This window comes from Ursus americanus, chromosome 12 (assembly GCF_024610735.1).
Source record: "Ursus americanus isolate L20-20 chromosome 12, mUrsAme1.1.p, whole genome shotgun sequence".
NCBI lineage: Eukaryota > Metazoa > Chordata > Mammalia > Carnivora > Ursidae > Ursus > Ursus americanus.
This window is the reverse complement of record NC_142138.1, coordinates 62710730-62733832: the sequence shown is the minus strand read 5'-3', so window position 1 is coordinate 62733832 and position 23103 is coordinate 62710730. Positions and strand designations below refer to the sequence as shown.

At 45.8% G+C, this 23103-nt stretch overlaps 1 protein-coding gene across 1 annotated transcript in view; it reads left to right on the top strand.

The window, feature by feature from the left end:
• NGF (nerve growth factor) overlaps window positions 1–23103 on the top strand; it is a 51571-nt gene that overhangs the window by 24522 nt on the left and 3946 nt on the right. Inside the window, exon 2 of the mRNA XM_045801333.2 lies at window positions 19162–19285. The gene's annotated coding sequence lies outside the window, so the exon portion shown is untranslated. The remainder of the gene's footprint in view (window positions 1–19161; window positions 19286–23103) is intronic.

The following is a 23103-nucleotide window of genomic DNA, read 5'->3' as shown; positions in this document are numbered from 1 at the left end:
AGACTGTTCTTGAAGTGGATTTTTTGGTCTATTGATCCAAAGTTATGTTACCAAATCTTCAGCTAAAAGAATGTTTCCATGATCAAGTAAGTTTGACCTCACATAAGTGAATCCTTCCAGAGATTCCCAGTGCATATTGGCACGTGGAATACTTTGATAAAGAAAGCTGTTTCCAGCCCAACAATTCTGAAATGCATTTGACCATGGAACCCTTGTTTGACCAAAACTCTTTGGACATCCTGGGGGTGGGAAACACTGGTTTAGACATTCCTGGGACTTCAAGGCCAAGGTTAAGGTCCGCTTCTTATTCAGATCATCCATTCGCTTCCTAAGCGTATGTTAATTTAGTGGATTCTCCAGGTCAGGCTCTGTCTGGACACTGAGACAGATACAGAGATGAAAGTGTCTAGGTCCCTCCACTCTGGTAGCTGTCAGTGTAATGGGAAAGATAAATATCAACAATTTCTTGTGATACAGTCTTCTCTGAACCGCATTGCTGTTGACAGTCTATCCAACACAATTTAGAACCCAAGTTACGCGCTAAAGATTTCCTGTGCACGGGTCTTATCTCCTCCCCTATGTTGTTTATTGTTTGAAGGCAAAGCTCATACTTTATCCTTGTCTAGTATTTGTGGTACTGAGCATGGAATTGGACACAGTAGACCCACTATTCAGTGAACACTAGTTAGTTGATTAAAGACTAAACCAAATGAAAACAACAAAGGCTAAACTAGATGATCCCTTAGTCCTTTTAAGTTTTGCAAAGTGTCTAAGAGTCTTTGTCAAATATTTGTACAACCCTATGTCTACAAAATTACGGTGAACCATAAGAATATTGAATAATTCATGGCTCTCGTTTTCCAGAAAGTAACAAAATTAATGTGCCCTACCCCTCCAAATATGCAAGCCACAGCAAACTAAAGCAATTTACTCTCGGCTTATATAGACATCGCTTAAGTGTTAAAATTTAGTGATTTGACCTTGTAATCGGAAAACAGCCAAGTTTCTGATTTTATGTATGGGAATCCTAAGACTCAAGTGAATGTGTAGCTATTCATCGTAGAATTTAATACACATTAGGGTTAGCCACAATTGGTAACACTTGGGGAGCTGTTAATTTCTTGCTGGCAATTTCACTGTAAACTCCCTTCATAAATTTTAGATTTAAACTTGGCATTGTCGTCTAGATTTTATGCACATTTATTTGATTTACATATGCTGAGTGGTTCCTAATTGTATGATCAGTCAACAGACAGCCTCTCAGATGCTTTATGCATTTCAGAATTGTTTAGAACTCCAGAAATTTCATTTCATAAGTGAGCAAGGAAGTGAATGTAGTGGGGTAAGTTACATTGGCATCTATTAGGATACGGCACAGCGTCTCAACCTCAACACATTTTGGCCCAGATGATTCTTTGTTGTGGTAGGTGGTCTTGTGCATATAGGATGTGTAACAGCATTCATGGCCTCTACCCACGAGATGTCAGTAGCAACCTCCCCCCTTCCCCCATTATGACACCAGAAATATCTCCCTGTGTTGCCAAATGCCCCCTGGGTGTGGGGTTGTGGGGTCAAAACCATCCCTGCTTGAGAACCACGGATGATAAAAGGACCCCCAGTTGTTAAAATCAGTTCTAGATGTTTTTTTAATTCTGTGGATTATCAATTAGGATGTGCCCAGAGAATGGAAGCTAATGCTCCCTGTGCTTTGGAACTAGGTAATTCTTTTTTCTAGCCTGTGTGGCTTAGGACAAGTTACCTAACCTCTCTGAGTCTCAGTTCCCTTGTCTGTCTGATGAGTGTAAGTGAGCAGCCACCGAAAAGCCCCCAGTATAATACCTAGCAAGTGGCAGGTTTATTAAATGTTAGTAGCTCCCTTCCTCTTCCAGCCACTGCTCCTCCTCCTCCTCCTCTTACCCCAAGCCTAGGGTGAACACAACCAAATGGTGCGTACAACAAATAGCTTGGTGGTTTGTTTCCAGTTTTTTCCTTCCATAGAACAGATAATCAGGAGCTGACACTTTATCCAAACCTTATGTGAGCCTCGGAGGATGGAACCGCCTAAGTCAACAATAACTAAAGGAGAATCTGAGTCCTCAACCCTTTGCATTCATGCCCAAGAACCGCCAAATATAGGGAGTGTGTCCACACACATTGGAACCATTCATGTGTTTCTTATTCTCTGTTCAACGTGATAAAACTATAGCTTGAGTAAAGAAAGAGGCTGCTCTTGGGTTGAGCATGCCCCCGACCGACGCCCACCTACCCAAAGCCATAGAATGAGCCTGGGGCCTTAGTCAGTGACACTGACTGGACCACTGCACGATGAAGAAGCCCAAACTAGGCACCACGGGGGCAACACTGACATGGGAGCGTGTCTGCTATTGCCTAACACCTGAGGGGTTTACAGAAAGAACATATGGAAAGGTTTATGGACTTTCTTTTCATTATAAAGGCATTAAAACAACATTACAAACCATTTGCAATATGGGGGAGAAGAGAAGGAGATCACCCAGAGTTCTAACACTCAGTACAACTGTTTTCATTTTATGTATTTACTTCCAGGCCTGGTCTGTCCACATGGGATTTCCCTTGGATGCAGTGATTTCATGCACTGCCTTCTCTAACCTGCCCCCCTCATTTCACACTAGATACCCAAACGTCCCCTCTGTTCTTATTGTCTTCACAGTTCTCCTAGATACTGACTACAGAGAAATTCTTGAAAAAAGATTCTGCACAATGTAGCTAATTACCCCATTACCGAAGAATACTTCGCTTCTGATTCTGCAGTTATAAATCATTTAGAAAAAAAAAGTTATGAATATAGCTTTTTCCCTTTCAGGATCACTTTCTTAGGATCAAGTTTCAAAAGTGGGGTTTCATGGGTAAAATCTCTGAACACTTCTACAGCTTTAAATGTAATATTGTCAAAGTTTTGCAATACATCATTCTGATTATAAAAGTGATCAGCGACTCACTGCAAAATATTTAGAAAACGTAGGAAAGTATAAAAAATAAAAATCGCACGTAATCCCTTTAACTCAACCGCTGCTCACATGTGCTGGATTTCCTTCTAGCGGTTTTTCCCGTGTCTGTCTTTAACATGTGCATCTATTTAAAATTAGTTTTATTATAATAACAAAACCGGGCTTTCTAGAGGAGCAGTTACATATGTTACTAGCCTCAACTAAGACAGATGAGTAATTCAAGTGTATATGGAAGGGGTCTTGTCTGAGTGTGAAGGAAGCTCAGGGGCTACCCTAATTGCTTCAGTACACCTGAAGACTTCCCCCCATCACCCACCTTCTGTTAAAGGCCATCTCTCTGCCCTTCCTGCCAACAGGACCCTTTTCTAGCATTCCTCATTCCTATCAGAGCCTGGCTGCTTTCATGCGGGGGCTGTAAAGTCAGCATGCAAGAGAACTGTGAAGTGTGGCCAGATGGACTTTCAAAAACCCCTAAGGAAGGCGCCTGACTGGCTCAGTCAATTGGTGACTGCCTTCAGCTCAGGTCATGATCTCAGAGTCCTGGGACTGAGCCCCATGTTGGGCTCCCAACTCAGTGGGGACTCTGCTTCTCTCTCTCCCCCTGCTCATACTCTCTCTCTCTCAGATAAATAAATGAAATCTTAAAAAAAAAAAAAACCCTAAGGAAGACCCCACGTTGGAGAATAACATAATGCCCCCAATAAGTACAACCAGCTAGTTTTTCTCCAGTGTGAGAACAGATGGGTCTTTCTCTGGTTGAGCACCAGGTGAAGTCGTGGGCTTGCAAAGGGGACATGCCATTTAAAACATACCAAACCCTGACAGTAAATTCACGCACAGGCTCACAGAATGAAAGGTCAGTGGGAACTAATGCTGGTAGAAGAATGGTCTCCATCTTGTGTGCTCACCTGGTGGAATGATGTGAAGAATCACCGTCACTATTAAATCGTTATCCATTCTCTCTCCTTCTTTCCTTCCTCCTCCCTCCCTCCCTCTTGTAGTCATTCAGATTGCTTATAACGAAATCCACACAGGTTTAATGCTTTTGTAAGGAGAAGCCATTACAGTTATTCAGCCTGACTTGAACATGGGATTCTAGCTCAGTGGGCCACCCATCCCTTTGTCTGGCTGTCAGGAGCAACCTCGCGTGGAGGTAGGACCTGCTTCTCCTCCAGTTCTGCCCATTCATCCCAACTGTGTCTCCTGGAGCAATGGAGAGCAGCTCTTCTCCCTCTCCCCTCGAAAGCCTTCCTGAATTTGTAATATCTCCCATTCATCCAGTCACTTTTGTTCTGGAGTGGTTTCCAGATGCCTCGCCTTCCTGGTTTGCCTTTAATGCTTACCGTGTGGAGAAGGGAAGGGCTGCGGTCCCCTCCATTCGCAGACTGCCTGAGCCCAGAAACAGGGAAACAGCAGGGCACCAGCGGAATGGTGGAAGCACACCCCCAAGCCAGTCTCTTCTGCAGCTCGAGCTCCAGCAGCCTGCCTTCCAGATTTATGGATGGCACCTGGGGAAGCAATGATGCAAGCCAATGTGAAATCCAAGTACATCATCATTTATCTGTGTTTGGATTTGGTTTGGGGTTTTATTAATGACAGAGGATTTGATTAAACAAAGTTTACACTATAACCAACTCCAGCTGGATCTAAGCATCAATGGGAAGCCCCAATTCCCCTGATATTGTCTTTTTGTCCTTTTCCCTCACAATTTCTCTTCCAAGTCATTTTCTCTGAATCTGATAATGGTGAGGTCATTCAATCTCATTTATTTTAAGGGCCAGTCTGGCACTCCCAGCACGGCAGCTCTGTGATGAAGGATTTTGTGTTGAAGATGTTGTGTACCCTGGGATGTGGCCTTATCCTAACCTATGGAATGAAATCACTGTGTCATTCTGCCAAGGCAATGTTATCACTGGGTTTGGGCTCAAATTTGGGATTTTTCCAGCAAAAATCATATTCTAATGGACTGTTGATTGAAACATCGTCGGGATTATCTTGTAAGGTTACCAGAAGCCAGTTCAGTGAAATCTGGGTTCTTTGGGGCGGGGGGGACTTGCTAATTATAAATGGCTCTGATTACCTGTTGCCTGGGCTTTTTCTCTAGGCTGAGGAGTGAAAGTCTGTTTGCGATTATAGGCAGGGATTCCTTCCACCTCACGACAGCTGAGGCTGAGGCCATCTTCAGAATGTTCCGTCAATCTGTCTCTTTCTTCTATCGCCTGCTCTCTCTGGTTCCTCTCCAGGCCACTCTCCATCTCCTTTCTATTGTTCATTTGCCCTGTGGGTCTCTCTCTTGACCCTCCTTCTGCTTTACCCACTCCCTTCCTCTCTCGATTGCTTCTTACAATACCATTGACCTTTGAACTGCACAGGTCCGCCTGCATGTGGACTTTTCTCCATAAACACCGTGCAGCACTATGAACATATTTTCTCTTCCCTCTGATTTTCTTAACTACATTCTCTTTTCTCTAGCTCACTTTATTTTAAGAATACCGTTTGTGATACATGTAACATACAAGATGTGTGTTAATCTACTGTTGATGGTATTGGTAAGGGTTCTGGTCAACAGTAGGCTATCAGTAGTTAAGTTCTGGGGGAGTCAAAATTTCGTGTGGATCTTCAACTGCACAAGGGTGGGTGCCCTTAACCCCCACGTTGTTCAAAGGTCAGCTGTGGCTCCATCTTTCTCACTCTGCTTCTTCAGTTTCCCTCGATAATGACATCAGGTTTCCCAAGGGTGGGGCGAATCCCAGCTCACTTAGTTTGTCCTGCAGGTGTTTGACTGGTCTGATACCATCTGTCCAGGACTCATCTATTCATGCCACAAACACCCCCTCAGGCTCCCAGCTGATGGGAAATGAGAAAGGCGTTTTCTCCCTCTGTCCCTGACCTGGGCTCGGCCCCAGGCTGGCCCCTAATTGGAAACAGCAGGTCCAGCACCAGAGCCAGGCCCATCCTGGTGCCAGCATTATTCAGATCCCCCATGGTGCCCTGTGGGGATTAGGCCAAGCCACTTAATTCATGGCCAGTGTGCCCTTCTGATGTGTCTGCCAAAATGTCACTGTCAGCCTGTAGGTGACAGCCATTGCTCACTGCTAAAGAGCCTTCCTGTGATTTGTACTTTCCTGCTCACGCTATTCTTGAGATGTTAAAAGAAGACAGAGACCCTGTGTCTTTTAAAGAGAGTTTCTGGAGGCTGTGGGCCGGTGGGCTAAAGAAACTGTCAGATTTTCACCCCAGAGCTTCCGATGGAAACCCCTGATCTGGTGCACACATAGCAGCACGAATCCTCATAGGTATTCTCTTTTCCATAAAGGGAGTTTCTCATTCATCTCGGAAAAAACCATTTCACCTGCTAACAAGGAAAACAACCATGTCTGCCTAAAAAAACAAACAAACAAAAAAACAGAAAAAAAAAATCAAAAAACACTGGTAGTAATTCAACTCCTCTTCTTTGCCTTTTGATTGACTTCGGTTGTGTGAAGTACTCACTGCTGAGAGCATGCGGCCTGGACAACTGAGCCCTGATTGAGTAATTCACACGCAGTTCTGGGAAATAAAGTCAACAATTCACAGACTGAATCCACTTCTGAACGCTCATCCTCCAAGGACCCTTGATATTCGATCTCTTTGCATTTCTGTTCAGTGTTTATTACTTTCTACCCATCCCTCAAACCAAAGTCATAGCTTGGTAATTTCTTGTTTTAGAAAGTGACAAACAGAGCAGGCAGAGAAAACACTGTATATTTTGGACTAAAAATGAAATCATTAGGGTAAGTTTCTATTCTTAGTGACTGGAATTTTACTCTGGTTCTGATTAAGCTCAACAACGATATTATATTCGATGTTTTCCTGTAAATGTATGAGATGGTTTTCTATTGCATGTCCATGAATGGAAATATTAACAGACTCCACTTGGCTCCATCAGCCCCTGGCTTGGTCTTCACACCCAAAAAGCCAACCGGCAGAGAATCACATCCCAGCCCAGAGTGAGTAGTTCCTGTCTTGCCTGTGGCTTTTGTTCATGGTCTCACAATTAAGAGTAAATCGTATCCAGAAAATGTATGAAAGTAAGTGGAATGGCTACATTCCAATGTCTATAAATTACTCAGGAAGAAAACAACCGCAGATTCTAAGCATCCATCTTTTCTGCCTCCATTTCTTTTTTTTTTTTTTAAGATTTATTTATCTTATTTTGAGAGGGAGAGAGCAGAGGTAGGGACAGAGGGAGAGAGGGAGAGAGAATCTGGAGCAGACCCTGCGCTCCAGATGGGGAACACAATCTCACAACCCTGAGATCATGACCTGAGCTAAAACCAAGAGTTGGATGCTTAACCGACTGCCCCACCCCTGTGCCTGCCTTTCTGTCAGAATAGCTGGTCTTTCCAGAGTCCATTTCATGGTGGTTAGAGTATTTCGGCGAGGGCAGAGTACGGTCTGTGGGTTCCCTCAAGGTTGTAAACAAGGAGAGTCTCCTGACAGGCAAGTGGAGACGTCTAGGTATTTTATAATTAGAAAATTATAGATGTCAGCACTAGATTTTCAAAAGCAGTTAGGTAAATTCAGAAATTAAAAAAAAATACATGAGAAGTAATGGAATAGCTACATTCCACCTGTCCATTACCCGCATCACAGAAGGAGAAATCAATACTCAATACAAAACCCAGAGGATGAAGCTCTCGCTCCTTTGAATGGTCCGATTTGTGAGCAATCTAGAATAGGGTGTGGAGGAGGGCACCACAGAGCAAGAGGCCTGGGCCCTTGTGCATCACGCCGTCCACTAAGCAGTGTCACCTTGTGCTTTTGCACCTCATGCGGAGTTGAAGTTTCCTTATCTGTACAATGCGGATCATACTGATCTCAGAGATTTCTAGTAAGTATTTTAAAAGATAATATATGGAAAGCCCTCAGTAGGGTGTCTGGCACATAATACACAATAAATGTTCCATATTATTAGTGGTGGCAGGCGTATTCACTTCTAACCCACAGTTTATGAGAGTAAAGTACTTAACCTACTTTGTATTACATTACATTTAATTTTACACCTAACATAGAGCTAATTCTATCTTTATTAACACCTCTCAGACAGACTACTGGAGAGGCCTAAGGGGAATCTTTGGGGTATTTCTATGCCACCCCTGCCTTTTCTCCCACCCACCCCCTCCAAGCACAAACTCAAATTTCCAGTGCTGATGTACTCACCCCTGTGGCTGAGGACGAAGTATGCCAGGGAGTTGGCCAAGCCTCCCCCTGGGACAGCTGGCGGGCCCCTTCTCCTGCTGGCACGGAAGGCAGGGAGAGAGCCATACGCGGGCTCACAGGAAACTCCCCACTTACAAGTGGGAGCCAATCAGTGCTACGGAATCAGACTAGTCTGAGGAGTACCTCCTTCTGGAGGTTGAAGGGAGGGGTCAGGAAGAGATTTCTGTCCCTTCAGGAGCCTAAACACAAAATCCACTTGTCTTCAGATGTGAGGACATAGAAATCCTTAAAGGTATTGGCAAAAATTGTACACTTATCCTTAATACGATGCATTAGGCATATGGAAGAACCTGCCTCATTTTGGAGGACCAAGGTACATAATTCCTTATTTACCTTTGTGAATGTGTGTGTGTCTGTATATAATGTCCTTGGGACCATCATAGATATTCCTCTTTTGAGGTGATTTTATCAAGGTTGAAACTGAATAATGTTGTTGTCTACATTATTGGCCGTACAAAGATAACAGCAACAACAAAACAACAAAATCTCAGGAGAAAGAAGGGGGGAAAGCAGCTTTCAAAATCGGTGCTGGGAAATGTATAATGGAACAGACAGGAAAGCAGGAATACTGATTTCTAGACCCGGCTCTATTCACCACTCCTTCGGAAGTTATATGGACCTAAACAATTCATTTAACTACTCTGGAGAGAATAAATGACCTCCAGGTGTGGCTCTCTTCTGGTTCCTCTGATTCTATTAAAAGCCTAAGAGGAGATGTTGGGGAACATTGGCCAGACTTCCCTGACTCCAGAAGGTTCTTTAAGCCTTTGGTGGTGGTGGTGGTGGTGGTCATGGTGGCAGTGGTGGTAGTCATGGTGATGGAGGAGGCGGTGGTCATGGTGGCAGTGGTGGTGGTCATGGTGATGGAGGAGGCGGTGGTCATGCTGGCAGTGGTGGTGGTCATGGTGATGGAGGAGGCAGTGGTCATGCTGGCAGTGGTCTTGGTCATGGTGATGGAGGAGGCAGTGGTCATGGTGGTGGTGGTGGCAGAGGGGATTGAGAAGACGCTGCCATGCTCCACGGGTCTGAATAATAGACATGACTGGGACAAATGCTGTGATGGGTTTGAGAAGTGGACAGAGAGAAGTGGGCAATGACGCACTAGGACTTAATGCGCTCAAGTGCACAGGTCCAAGCCTGTAACTGCAGCCCGTGCCTTTCGAGATGATTCCTCTCTCGGGGACGACTCAAGCAAAACAGACATGCTGAGGCAGATAGATACACACTGTTCTACTGGTTGTGACTTTGGGGGGTTTTGTTTGTTGAAAATTTTTGTTTTATTTTTACATTTTTATTTATTTATTTTTTTTTACCCTAAAAATAGTTTGAGTCTGTATTTTGGGAATATGGAGATGAGGTCTGAGGAGAGAAGGAAAAGTTGAAGCAGTTAAATAGAAAGCCAGGACTGCACGTGGACGCAGTGTAGGCACATAGGAGAGCCCTTCTTGCACAGAGCAGACCACAGTCTGGCTCAGGCAGTGTTTAAAAGCAGTTGAAGTTAATGCACAATTCCACAGGCTGGGGAGGTGCCCTGGGACAGAGGTGAGAGCTGGAGCCAGGCCTAGTGGCTGGGGCCCAGAAGGAGCTGGGACAGCCAGTCCAAGTGCCCTCCCTCCTGAGGACAAAGGGCAGCACTCTAGACTAGACTAGACTGGACGTCCGCCATGGGGGCTCATGGCGGACGAGTCCCCGGAAGGCCTGAGAGGTGCAGCTCCCTGCACAGACAGAGGCCTGGCGCCAGGAACCCGGCGGATTCACAGAGAAAGGAGCGAAGTACTAACAAATGGTTTTCATTATCATCACACAGCCTCCACCCTCGTTCTGTATGTGTGTGCTCTGGTTTTTTCTCTTTTTTTCATCTTTTCCTGGGTTGTAACTAAACAATGAGGTGATTACCATCCCACTAGATTGCACAATAGAACCAGTGGCTGGGTTGGAGCATAGCTTTCCCCAAATAAATTCTGGACAAGAGAAATGAGGGAGCTGGAAATCAGGAGTTTGCTCTGCACCACACCTGTGTGTGCTTTTTAGCGCACAGGAGGTGGGATGAGGGTCCTCGGAGAGCTAAGACACTTAGTTCCTCAGCACTGCACCTGTCAGCCCACCAGTGGGGCATTCTCCTTCTTCAGTGAAGCTTCCACCACCAGTTATCCAGGAATATAAACTGGGACCACTTGTTATTTCCCAATATAATAGGAAACAAGGATTTACTTTGAATAAACCGGTGCGGCTGTGGGAAAAGAGTTTTCAATTCTGTTCAATATTCATTCATCAAGTGCCTACTCTGGGACAGCCTGTGGTTAGAAAAACCCTGAAGATCTCAAGAAGTCAACAATCAAGATTTGTTCCAAATCCCTTGGATACCTGAGCATTAATTTAACCACGAGGATACCTCCGCGTTGTAGTCTCCTTGTGATTCACTTTCTCTGCAAGGCAGCGATGACCCTAAGCAAAGATGCTATCAACTCTACAGGGCCTGGCAACGTTTTTGTGATGGCCAAAGAGCGCCATGCTCCCCAAACCATAGTCATAGCTGGGGCAGCTTCCTCCCTCTGACTGCCACGTGGCTGAAGAGAACGGATCATTCCAAAAACAAACGTTTCAGTTCATTACTCAGCATTTTTGTTGGAAAATGATTGCAGATAATCATCTTGCAGCTGCAGACGGAACGTTCTACACTTGCTCAGACGGGGCCACTGAGCATGTGCCTGGCCAGCCATTCCAACCAAGACTGGGACAAACAGCAGGATCCTTCCTGCCAGAGACAGCCAGGCATGGGACATAAGATGGACACAAGGCATTGCTTTCCGTTCTACACCCAGCCTGCTAGTAACCCACTGCTTGATTCTAGCTGGATGTCTTTAACGATAGTCATTAGAATAGCTGATATTTACGTAGCATCAACTAGGTGCTAGGCACTGGGCTAAATGCTCATTCTATTTAATCCTCTCAATAGCCCAATGTGCAAGATAGAATTATTGTGGTGTTTGAGGGGAGATACTGAGGCACAGAGAGGTTAAGGCACTTGTTAAAGGTCACACAGCTGATAAGGGGTAGGGCTGAAATGCAAGCACCTGCAGGCCTCAGTGTGTCAGCAGGCCAGTTTGTCAAGGGAAGCACCCAGACTGCAGAATTAGCGGTGACCCTTTCTTTACAGTCTGTCGTTATATAAAATCACAACTGAGATTCTAAAATAAATTAGTTTGTAGTTCTTCAGATTTTAAATCTAAATTGACCTCTTTAGAAATAGCAGGATGAGCGGCTGGGGTGTGGGTGTGTGCGTGTGCGCACGCGCATGCATGCATGTGTGCACGTGCGTGGTGATCGAGTGGGTGAAACTGCCCTCATCTTTGGAATTTCCAATTACCCACAGTGTTCTGGGTCCCCAGAGACAGATGTGTGCTGTGAGTCTCTTGTTAGCCCTGGACTGAATTGCAGCAGTGCCGAGTTTTTCTTTTGTTCATGATGTCATGGTCAAATAAAACCTAAAAGAAGAAACACTAGAAGATTGGGAATGTTCTGGAATATAATTATATGCAAATCAAGGGACTTTCAAAGGGACAGCAGGTTTTCATCTCCCCTGACCTTTCTCCTAAGATAATGAAAGAGCTAGATGAAACTCCTTCAAGTAAGCTGGAAAATGCCCGTCAAATAGCCCCTCATTATAGTTAACCACTCCAGTGACGCTCCGACGTCCCCCATCAGGGATATACCTTACCGTGTGGTAGGAACCCATTTGGGACTGGGATGGTTAAAGCCGTACACAGGAAGTAGCTAAAACAGCATAAAGCCCCCTGACAAACACACACATGGAAATAAATTCTTCATTTCCAGCTCTTATCTTAGCCTCGGGTTACCTAGGGTTTGCATGTGCTGCGTGCCTGGGCAAAGCTGGGCTGAGTTATCTCTTTATGCCTTGAGTCAGATTTTCTGGGTGTGAAGTCAGCAGACAAGCCAGGAAATGTCAGTGCGGAAGAGCAAGGGAGCTGGAGACAAGGTGGCAGCTGTCACTCCAGAGTGGTGTGGTATGGGAAGGCATCCGACCCATCTTTGGGACTCAGTTTCCCCTTGTGATGTGTTTGGTGCTGGCTACCGTGATCCAGGTTTTCATGGACGCAGGGTGGTTGAGTTGCGGCCGTGTTTGCAGAGACTGAGGTCCAGCTGCTCAAACAGAAATGGCCCTGACTCATGGACAAGTGTGTCTCACGGACACGCATGGGTGTCTCACGGACAAGTGAGTGTGTCTCACAAGACAAGTGAGTGTAATTCACGGGCAAATGTGGGTGTCTCACGGACAAGTGAATGTGTCTCATGGACAACTGTGGGTTTCTCATGGATGAGTGTGTCTCATGGACAAGTGTGTCTCACAAACCAGTGTGGATGTCTCACAGACAAGTATGAGTGTCTCACGGACCAGTGAGTGCATCTCACGGACAAGTGTGGGTGTCTCACGGACAAGTATGGGGGTCTCACAGACAAGTGAGTGTGTTTCATGAACAAGTGTGGGTGTGTCATGGGCAAGTGTGTCTCATGGACGAGTGTGTCTCACAAACAAGTGTGGATGTCTCACAGACAATTGTGGGTGTCTCATGGACAAGTGCGGGTATCTCACAAACGAATGAGTGTCTCACAGACAAGTGTGTGTGTCTCATGGGCGAGTGTGTGTCATGGACCAGTGAGGGTGACATTTTACTGGGATCCTTACATTCAAGTCCTATAGCTTGTGCCTTATCCCTCACCAATTGCCTTTTGAAAAGCCCTAGAGCACTGTTAGGCCAGGACTTTTCTCGGTCTGTCTCAGAACTGTAGACCTTTAGCTTGTCTTTATTTCTGAAGCAACATCTGAATTGCATTATAGACTTACGTGCTTTTACGTTGCTTGACCTATTGCTTGGAAAACATACCACACACTGAGAGGAAAAGGCTAGCTCAAGAGGAGCTGAGGACATTTAATACTATAAAGCAAGTAGAAGGAAGGGCTTCGATCCGAGTTAGCATTCACCAGCAGGGTTTTGTTTTCATTCATGCGTTCCTTCCCAGGTGGTCACCCGAGGTCTGCACCGAGTTAGAAACCTCTCTAGGTGCTGGTATTATCGAAAACAACCTTTGACTCCAACCAACCTGAGAGTCCTTTTCCCCCAATACTTCTGTCTGCTCTTAGTCCCAAGTATGGGAACGGGAGGCAGGGAAAGGCCAAAAGCAGAGCTGAAATAGATCTTTTTCTTGTGGTTTAAGGATCAGCCAGTTGGAACCAAGGAGATGTTTTCTTAGGGTTGCAAAGAAGTTTGAAAAACGATTGGATTGTTTTTGGCACTGAAATGTCGATTATAGATATATCATTAGTCTTACTAAGCCGATGGGCTATAGTACGAGGACTGTTATTTAGCAGTACATTCTTGCAAAAGGGCACTGCCCTCAGCTCTGTAATGGAAGGCTGCGGTGTGTTTAAATGTCTTATCTCCTACCACCACGTTGATGTTCTAATTACCCACGCTTTGAAAGCCTCTCTGCGGTGTTGGCATTGCACAGCTCATGAATTCAGCCAGGTAAATACCATGCTGCTTGTGGCCAGCAACACACACCAAGAGGCCATGCACATTTGTAGCAAATGCTCCTTGATTCTGAAGCTCAAGGTCAGCCAACCTCGGTGGTTTCTTCCTTAAGCTGCCTGACTCTCTGGAGAAATGCTGGGGTTTTGTAATTTACCTCAGAGTCTCCCAAAGAGCCAGAGGACCATTTATCTTTTAGAGAAACGTGGCAGGACACTTTAGAATTGTTAGCATTGAAACTTTCGGTCAAAAAGAATAGCAGTTTTGCTGAGCCTTGATGTCTCCCTAAGCCCTTGGTGCCAGATGCGCCATTTTCCTATTGGACTTGCCAAAACCACTAAATAGTTAAAACACATCAAATCATCTCTAAGTGGCCAAAATTGAATCCCCCTCCCCCAAAAAAAGAGCTTCTAGTCAGCAAACCTCGCGGTCATGTTCCATTCTAGAAAATTTCTGATTAGGCTAAAAATTAGGAGAACAGACTTACAACATGAAAGACTTCAAATTTCATTTTTGCATACAGGCTCAGAGTAAGAACTACCAGAGAAAAGAGAGAACCAAGGGGGGAATGATCACAGCAGTGAAAATCACAGCAAGAGCACCAACTATTATTATTATTATTATTATACCCTCAACTACACATCCTTAATGCCCAACATCCCCAGTGAGCTTTCCCAGCACAGAACTCTGGCAGGTGGAAGCTAGGAGAAAGGAAGCTGCAGTTCACGCCAGTTGCTTTGGCATCTTTGATGTGCTCAAGCTGCTCTTGGGACTAGCCATTCATTGCTTCCGAGCACGTGCGAGGAATGGTCCAAGAGGTTTTTTTGGTCAAGCATCCCCGAATCTTTGGTATTAAAATTGCCAGCACATAATCCCTGGGCTTAATAATAAGCTACCCATAGCTCCAACCACCAAACAACATTTTAAGTGGCATGCAAGGAGTAAAAAGAAAACCTTTCAATTCATGAACATCAATTATATCTAGACAGTTGGCCGGGCAGAGGGTGGAGAGTCTGGAAGCTGTATTCTTGTTGCCTAAATGTGACCAGGTCTGCACTTTCCATTTTCTGAGATATATTAATTTCTTGATAATTTCTCTTAATTGCTAGCTCAATCAAAGGCAATGTCAAGCTTCCTGTTCATCCTGTATAGCAATTGTCCTCGGCCCTGGCTTTTTCCTTGGGATCATCTCAAGAGCTTTATAAAATACTAATCCCCAGGCAGCACTCCACAACAGTGAAGCTGGAATCTCTGGAGATGGGACAGCTGTCAGGAGTTTGGAAAGCTCCTCGGGTGATTCCGGGGATCAGCTGGGGTGGAGAGCCACTGCAGTAGAGGATTTGGGGGGAGGAGGGCTGCGAAAAGGGGAAGCTAGGAGGCAGGTGAAATCTTCCACAAAGTTCGAGCATGGAGGACTTCGCAGGATGTTGATTGACAGTTAGCAGGTTGCAATTGCTGCAGCTGATGCCGCTCACTCCCTGATAACTCTCCCGCAGAGGCTTAGTTTCCTCAAACTGTATATTAAGTTGGATTTTCAACAGTTTGCCATTGTCTAAGCTTCTTAACTGAAATTGACCAAAAGGTCGCATTGAGACCTTAAAAAAGTGAAGGGGATACGGAGGCAGGCAACAGCAGAGAGATATTCAAGTAGGCTTAACCTCAGGCTGTCCTCAGAAGGACCTCTAGTTCTAACTGACTCAAGGCTGGTTGGTCCGGGGTTCTGGGGTCATGGTCTAGACATAAGATGGACAATAATATGGAAAATTCCAATCAAGCAGGCAGTCCACAGTAGTAGACTGACTCTGGGTTGACCTTCTTGCTTGACCCTGGATCCCTCACCCCATGGGGAGCTTGCAGACAGAGGAGAGCCAGAGTAGACCCTCTAAAGCAATGATTCTCAAGCTTAGGTGTGCACAGAATCACCTGAGGGATTGCTAAAACACGGGGTCTCACTCAGCATTGCTAGGTCTATGGTGGAGCCTAAGCATTTGCATTTCTAATAAGTTCTGGGTTATTGCTGATACTTCTACGGCCCACACTTTGAGAATCACTGCCTTAAACATGAGACCCTGACAGACTAGGGTTGTCCTGATCTAGAAGAGATACACCAGACTTCAAGAGTATTCCACCAAGTGCTGGAAGTAGGAATAGAACATGGGTCTGCAATGAGCTTGGCTTTATTTTCATGCACTTGTAAAAGGGTGAGAGCCATCTGATTAAGTGATTACCTCATGAGAACAGACAGGGTTTTAAAATAGATAGGCATTTGGGTTGCTTTCCCTCATATCTTTGCATTAGAAATTGGTAATATTTAAATCAGATTTAATTTTAGAGCCCCAACCTTCACTAGCATAAGACGAAACACAATGACAGCAGCATCTATGAAAATCATTTGGTGTTTCAGTATTTTGGACAGGGAATTATTCTCTCCAGCAGCAAACCATCTATTTGGTCGAAGGCATAGGAGATGCTAGACAGTGTCTCAAATATAGCTCTCAGGCGTCTAGAGTGGCAGGTGATTCTGGTGCACCAAAGTGGCTTGGCCCAGTTTGCATTATAGGGCCAGGGAACTTTTTGTGATAGGTCTAGAGCAAACCCCCAAGAAGACAGTTCTGCCTAGAAGTTGTGGGATTTTTTTATTTGAGGTCGACCTTCTCTCTCCTTATCATCGAAACTGGAGGCCATCCTGGCGTGTAATGGAATATCCAGAATATTTCTAAAGAATTCATTTTTACTTCCCCAGTTGTTCCATAGAGGTAAAGTGGAGGCCTTTTATGTCACACAGGAAATAACAGTCAGTGGGCAGGCCACTGCAGTGAGCTCCGCAAGCTCATAAGCACCTACTACGATATATAGTATGGGTATAAGACACATCACTGTTCCTTTCCCCAAGCCCCCTTTGAGCTGCGTTGAACCTCTAGCCAATTCTTGACCTCTGGGGGCTCTGTGATGCCTTTCCTTCCTTCCTTTCTTCCCTGGTGAACTTCTATTCATCCTTAAGAACCCTGCTCAGATGTTACATCCTTCATGAACCTATGTCTCCCATTTATCTGGCCAGATAATACTAGTTCCTCCTTCGATTAGGTTTCCATATCGTGTCAAATAGACATCGTACTTATCACACTGCACTTTAAATGCATGTTCATGTGTTTGCCTTTCCTCACTTCTAGATTATTTGCTCTCGGAAATTAAATATTGTGTTATATTCTTCTTTGTGTCCTTAGCACCTAACGTAGTGGCTGGCACAGGGCCTGCAAATTTTACCATTTAATTAATGAAAAGAAATGAATTCTAGTGTTTGGGTGGGAGAAAGCATCCATTAGGGATACAGGCCAGAAAATATGAATTGACCTTGTAGAATCACAGGTGATCAGAACTGGAGACCTTAGCTATCATCATAGCAGTTCCTTGTCCTGTGGAGGAGGAAGCTCAGAGATGCTTAAAGATACTAAGTGATTTACCCAAGAATCAGAGTGAATTGGACCAGGATGCAGCTCTGTGGGTTCCAGTCTAATGGTCAGTCAGTCTTGGCCAAATGCCCAGATGAAGAATTTGTGGACTGGATCCAGACCCTCTTTCCCAGGGGCCCACCTGTTACCCTGGGGACATGCCATCCTTCCTCTCCAGTGCTAACCCCAACCCCCAGAGAGTATGACAGTGTATTTTGCCACAGAATCCAACATTTTTAAAGCGTGTTTAGGTAAATTTCCATCTCTAGACTTGAATCCCAATTGATTATTGGAAGGTTTTTCTGGTGCTTCTGAGGCAAAAAGGGTATTTTGAGTGGAGCGGGTGAGGAAGAAGAATGGAAACACCCCAGTCCTTAATTTCATAGTTTCTAACAGCAGGAAAACCACCTCAGATGCTCTTTCTACCTCCCTGTCCTCTACCTCCTCTGTGTGATTAGGGACTTGGTGGCTTCATTGACGTTTGCTTCTGTAGTACAAGATGAGAGGGCATTGAAGGAAGAAAAGTGGTGGGGGTCCATACTGGAAAAAATACTTGATGTGGAAAGGGGTTTTTAGAATTGGAAAGAAAATATAAACAGGAAGGATCAGATGTCATTCTAGAATTTTTGGGGGGGGGGCAGGGGATTCAATCTTTCACAAGTTCTACAATAGACATAATAGTTCATTCATTCATTCATTCATTCATTAAAAATGTCATGTCATTCTTTTGCTTAGAGCCCTCCACTCCCTTCCTGTTTCCCTTAGGATAAAACCGTAGCTCCAGCTATGTCCTTGTAGACCTGGTTCCCTCTACCTCTCCATTTCATTTCTCTACATTTTCAGCAACTTTGACTTGTTTCTACCTCAGGGCCTTTGCACTGGCTGTTCCTTTTGCCTGGAAAGTTCTCTCCCTCATTCCTTTTCATCCTTCAGATCTCAACCTGAAGACCACTTCCTCCAAGAACTCTTCACTGAGCAATGTGTCTACAGGATCCCCTCGCTACACCCCGCAGTCACCCTGTATCATCATACCTTGTTTATTTCCTTCATGACATGTAAAGAGTCAGAAAATCTGTTGTTTATTTATGTAAGACTGTACGCTCCATAAGAGAAGAGACCCTGTCTGTCTTATTCACTGCTGGGTCCCCAGCACCCAGATCAGCGCTTAACAAATAGCAGGTGCTCAGGAAAGATTGTTGAATGAATGAAGGAAGTACTTACATATACAAGGTTTATAGAAGGGGGAGGAGAATAGAAAACTTCCATTGCTTCTAGGAACTACAACCTAAACTTGAATAGTTTTTTTTTCTTATTGTACCATATATATAAATATATGAAAGTCATATAAAATGTGACTTTTGGTATGGTTCTCTAAGAGTCACAACCCAATTCTATAAGAGTTTTTTGTTATCTATCAAGTGGTCAGGTTGTCATATTTGCCACCAAAACTCATCAGGATTTTTATCAAAGTACCAACTTGTTCTCAATTGTCAGGACTTTTTCTTCTGTATAATTTATCTTAAGTTAGGCTGGTCCCAAGTTGGGTTTACTACATCTGCATGTGTGTAATGTACAAAATAATTTCCATTTTGGTGCTGGGTTAGGGGTCTGCTGGAGCAGGACTCTGGGGTGGGACTGGAAGCCCTCACTGGGACCCATGGACTGCATCCAGGCAGAAACCAAGTGCTTTGGCACAAGAATGGGAGGCAGGCGCCACCGTAGGTCCGTGCAAGATCAGCCCCTGGCAATTTCGGTAGCTAGACTCTAGGTCCTTTCCAGGTGCTGATTCCCAGAACTCAGGGAATGGGGTTTGTCCTATTGGCACATCCGTCCTCTCCTGCCTACAGTACAGCTATCCACCTGCTAGAGAATATGGTGAAGCACCCATTTAATGCCAGCTGTCTCATCCTACAGAGTCCTGGCCCGTGGTCGTGCAGTCCAGGGGGCTGGATGGCATGCTGCACCCAAGCTCAGCTCAGCGTCCGGGCCCAATAACGGCTTTTCCAAGGGAGCAGCTTTCTGTCCTGGCCACACCGAGGTAAGCAATTGAGGGGCTTCTGCCTCACCAAGGGTCCTGGCTCTGGAGCCTCCGGGACAGCTGGAAATGAGCCCCAGGCCAAAGTAGGGGAGTCACATCACCTGCTAACCAGCAGGGGTCTGGGATGGGTCCTAGTGACCCAGCACATGTGGTCCTCCCTAGTCCGACTGGAAAAGAATTCCCCCATGCTTTCAGCTGGCCCCGCAGCTTCCAGGGACATGTAGAGTCTGAGCTGCCCCCCTCTGAAGTAGCAGAACACAGGGCCTCAAATAGACAGAGAGCATCAGTCAGACCCTCCACACAGCTCCTGGTCTGAGCAGGCAACCTCGTGAGACGAAGCATCCTCAATCACTCTTATGCCCTGGGCCATGGAGCAGAGGGTGGGGAGAAGTCCAGATCTGGGGACAGAGGCCAGCACTGAGTTCCACTGCCTCCGGGTATGTGCCCACATCGGGGTACTCACTCTTACCGCCTCTCTGTTTCCTCCTCTGTACAACGGGAATAATAAGGCCTCCTCCCAGGTTTGTTGTGATGGTTAGTGAGGTACTTATGCCCAATAAACCATAACGATGGTAATTACGATCTCCCATCATTCATTTTAAGATGTGTGTCTAAGACTTCAGACCTGTAGATCCCATTCCCAGTAAAGCCGCAGGTGCCTCTAGAGCTTTCTGGCTGCATATTTCTATCATGGGCACGTGAAGTGCTTTTGGACCAAATCTACCTGATGCCCAGAATGATAAACCAAATATGAAAATAATCGAATATCCAGGTATTCCCCAGTGTCCAGATTTGTGGCACGAGGAAGGTAAACCTTACGGTCTGTTGAATGGAATTCTCATTTTGATGTTGGTGACTGAGTGTAGCCGTGGGTTCCAACGTGTGCGGCCTCAGGGCTCTCTCCTCGGGAAGGTGCTGAGGCTGAGCGAGGCCCAGCGCCCACACGCGGAGCCTGCCACTCACTAGCCGCAGAGCCCTAGGTCACTCAGACTCGCCAACACCCATGTCTCTCCTCTGTCAAGTTCAAGGATTGGACTAGATCACTAGTTCTTAAAATGCAGTCCCCGGCCCAGCAGCATCAGTATCACCTGGGAGCTTGTCGGAAACAGATTCTTGAACCCCACCCTACACCTACTGAGTCAGAAACTCTGGGAGTGGGGCCCAGGAATCTGCAGTTTAGCAGACCCTCCAGGTGATTCTTGATGCCCAGAACCTCTGAACTCGATCATCTCTGATGTCCCTTCCAGTCCAAGCTCCCCATCCCCCCACCCTGCCCCACCACCTCTCCCCCACCCTCCTCTGGGAGATGCCAGCAGAGGCACTCACTGGTTTCTATCCTGGCGATGCTGTTCTCTGTTTTGGCCTCAGGGGTAGCTCCCTGGGGAGTTGAGAAGCCACAGAATGCCTCTCACACTCCACACAGGCCCTGACAACCGGGGGTGTCCCAGGCTTTACAACTGAAGACAGCAGTGTGTTTACATTTAGAACAAGGCCAAGTGTACGTCGAAAATGACCCCCGACACACTCCCATAATGTGGCAAGTAGAATAGAGGAGGAGGAAGAGGAGGCTGGATTTCCTCAGCCACAGGAACTTGGCCTCACAAACACTAATGACCTCGGTTCCCTGATCCGATCTCTGGCCCCAGAATCACTAACAGCTCTAGGCAGCCCTGGCCCGAGGCAGGAATCATCACACTCCCTGGACAGTGAACCTCCACGGGCACGGCCTCCAGGCGCTATCAGCCCTCCAAGCCACAAGGATGCAGGCCAGTTGCTCAGCTCCGTCCAGCAACTTCGTCATCTCACCAGGTGCAGCCCGAGTCTGTGTGATGATCACTCACCTGGTGCAGGAAATGTCTGTTATCATTGGAGCATAGGAACCACTGGAAATCCACAGAATGTACCACTGGTCCAAGACAGGGCACAAAAGTTGGGGAGTCCTGGATAAAAGGCACCCCCCCAACACACACACACATACACACTCTCTTAATCACTTATTCTCCACTCAGGCTAGGAGCGGGACGAATACAGAACATTGAGCCGTGACACAGAACATGTTCCCACATGCGAGCCCCTAACGGCGTCATCCCCAGCTGATCGTCCAGCTTACAGGGCTCTGCTTAGTGGAGCCTCGGCGAGGACTGTCATGTCTTTGGGAGAAAGGCTTCAAAGGTTGTTCTTAAGAATAAATAAATAAAACTCACTCCCTGGTTCACATCAACCAAGGAGAGAATGTTCCTTTAATTGTGCTTTGTTCATTATATCACTAGAATAGAAATCACACTTGTTTTTCTTTTCTTTATTTCTCCATTGATGACTTTTAAAAAGGAAGACTTATTTAATTCAAAAAGAAATAGCTGAGGGGGATTAAAGAGTATACTTATGATGAGCCCTGAGCAATGTATAGAATTGTTGAATCACCGTATTATACACCTGAAACTCATATAACACTGTGAACTTTACTGGAACTAAAATAAGAAACTTAATGAAAATGAATAAATAAAATTAAAAATATTTGATATTGTCACTGCATTATGAGAAAATGTCAGACATGGCAATATTCTCACTTTAAAAAAAGCTAGGAAGTATATTTTAAATATAAAAAATAAAGTTTTAAAAAAGATTATGGGGCACGTGCTATTATGGGTGAGGCAATTAAAAAAAAACTTTTATGAGAGATATATTTGCAACATTTTCAAAAATCTTAATGAAACTATCTGTCCCTGATGCAAATCTCCACTGTAATTAAACGCCTTCCGCTACCATGCGTTATTCTGACAGTGAATCGAGAAGTCACATTTGACGTGAAGAACTCTGTGAAGTCAGTCCAGCAGAGCCTGCAGAGTGCTTCGCAGAGCAGCAACCCATACGGCTGCTTAAACTCGAAGCATGTCCAAGCCGGAAGATTCCTTAAGAATCGGCAGTCACATGGGGAAGTGAAGGAGCAGTGGAGGTGGTACTTAAGTTGGGTGCTTAAAGATAACGGGAAGGACTCCAACCAATAGAGGTGGGGAGCAGAAAAGGCACAGGGAGGGTGAGGGGGAGCATTCCTGCATAGAAGACTCAGAACCAAGGGCAATGGTGGGGAAGCACAGAGCAGTCACTGCCGTTCGCCTGGAATGCAAGCCATGGGAGGAGAGAAGAAGGAGGGCATGATCTGCCAGGTTCCTGGCTCCCCAGAAAACCACCCACCCCTGGACCCTCAGGGCAGGGTGAGGTGATCAGAGCGGTGCTAGGGAGAGTAGGCACTGGAAGAAAAGAGATGGGGGTCCAGAGCATCCATTGGGAGACTGTTCTGTGACCTGAACTAGGAACAGGAGGTGAGAATAGAAGGTACGATTTCAAGAGTTGCTACCGGAACAGAACGCAAAGGGCTGGGGGGAGGGCCAGAGGAAGCAGCAGAGGCCGGCTATGAGCAGAGGTTTGGAGCTGGGGAAAAAGGGGATGGTGGTTCCAGTGTCAGACTGAAGGAAAAGCTTGGAGAAACCCATTTAGGAGGGTGGAATGCGGGGAGATGTTCACAAGAGATAGCAGCTGGGGGAACACCGTCCGAAACCGTCGAGCGGCCCGCAATGGGGCTGCTGCCGTGGAGTACAGGGAGGGCGGGGAGTGAGCATCCTAATGAGGAGTGGGGGTGTGAAGATTTTTGCTTGGGATGCCTTGCGTTTAAAATGTCAGTATCCCTGGAGACTTGCCGGAGGTTCAGAACTGGCTTTCAAAAGAGCAGTTGGGCTGTAGATCCCCGTATGGGCATCAATCCCACAGAAGCCTCGGCGGACTCCTTGGAGCTTACCGAAGGGGAGACTGGAGGAGGACGT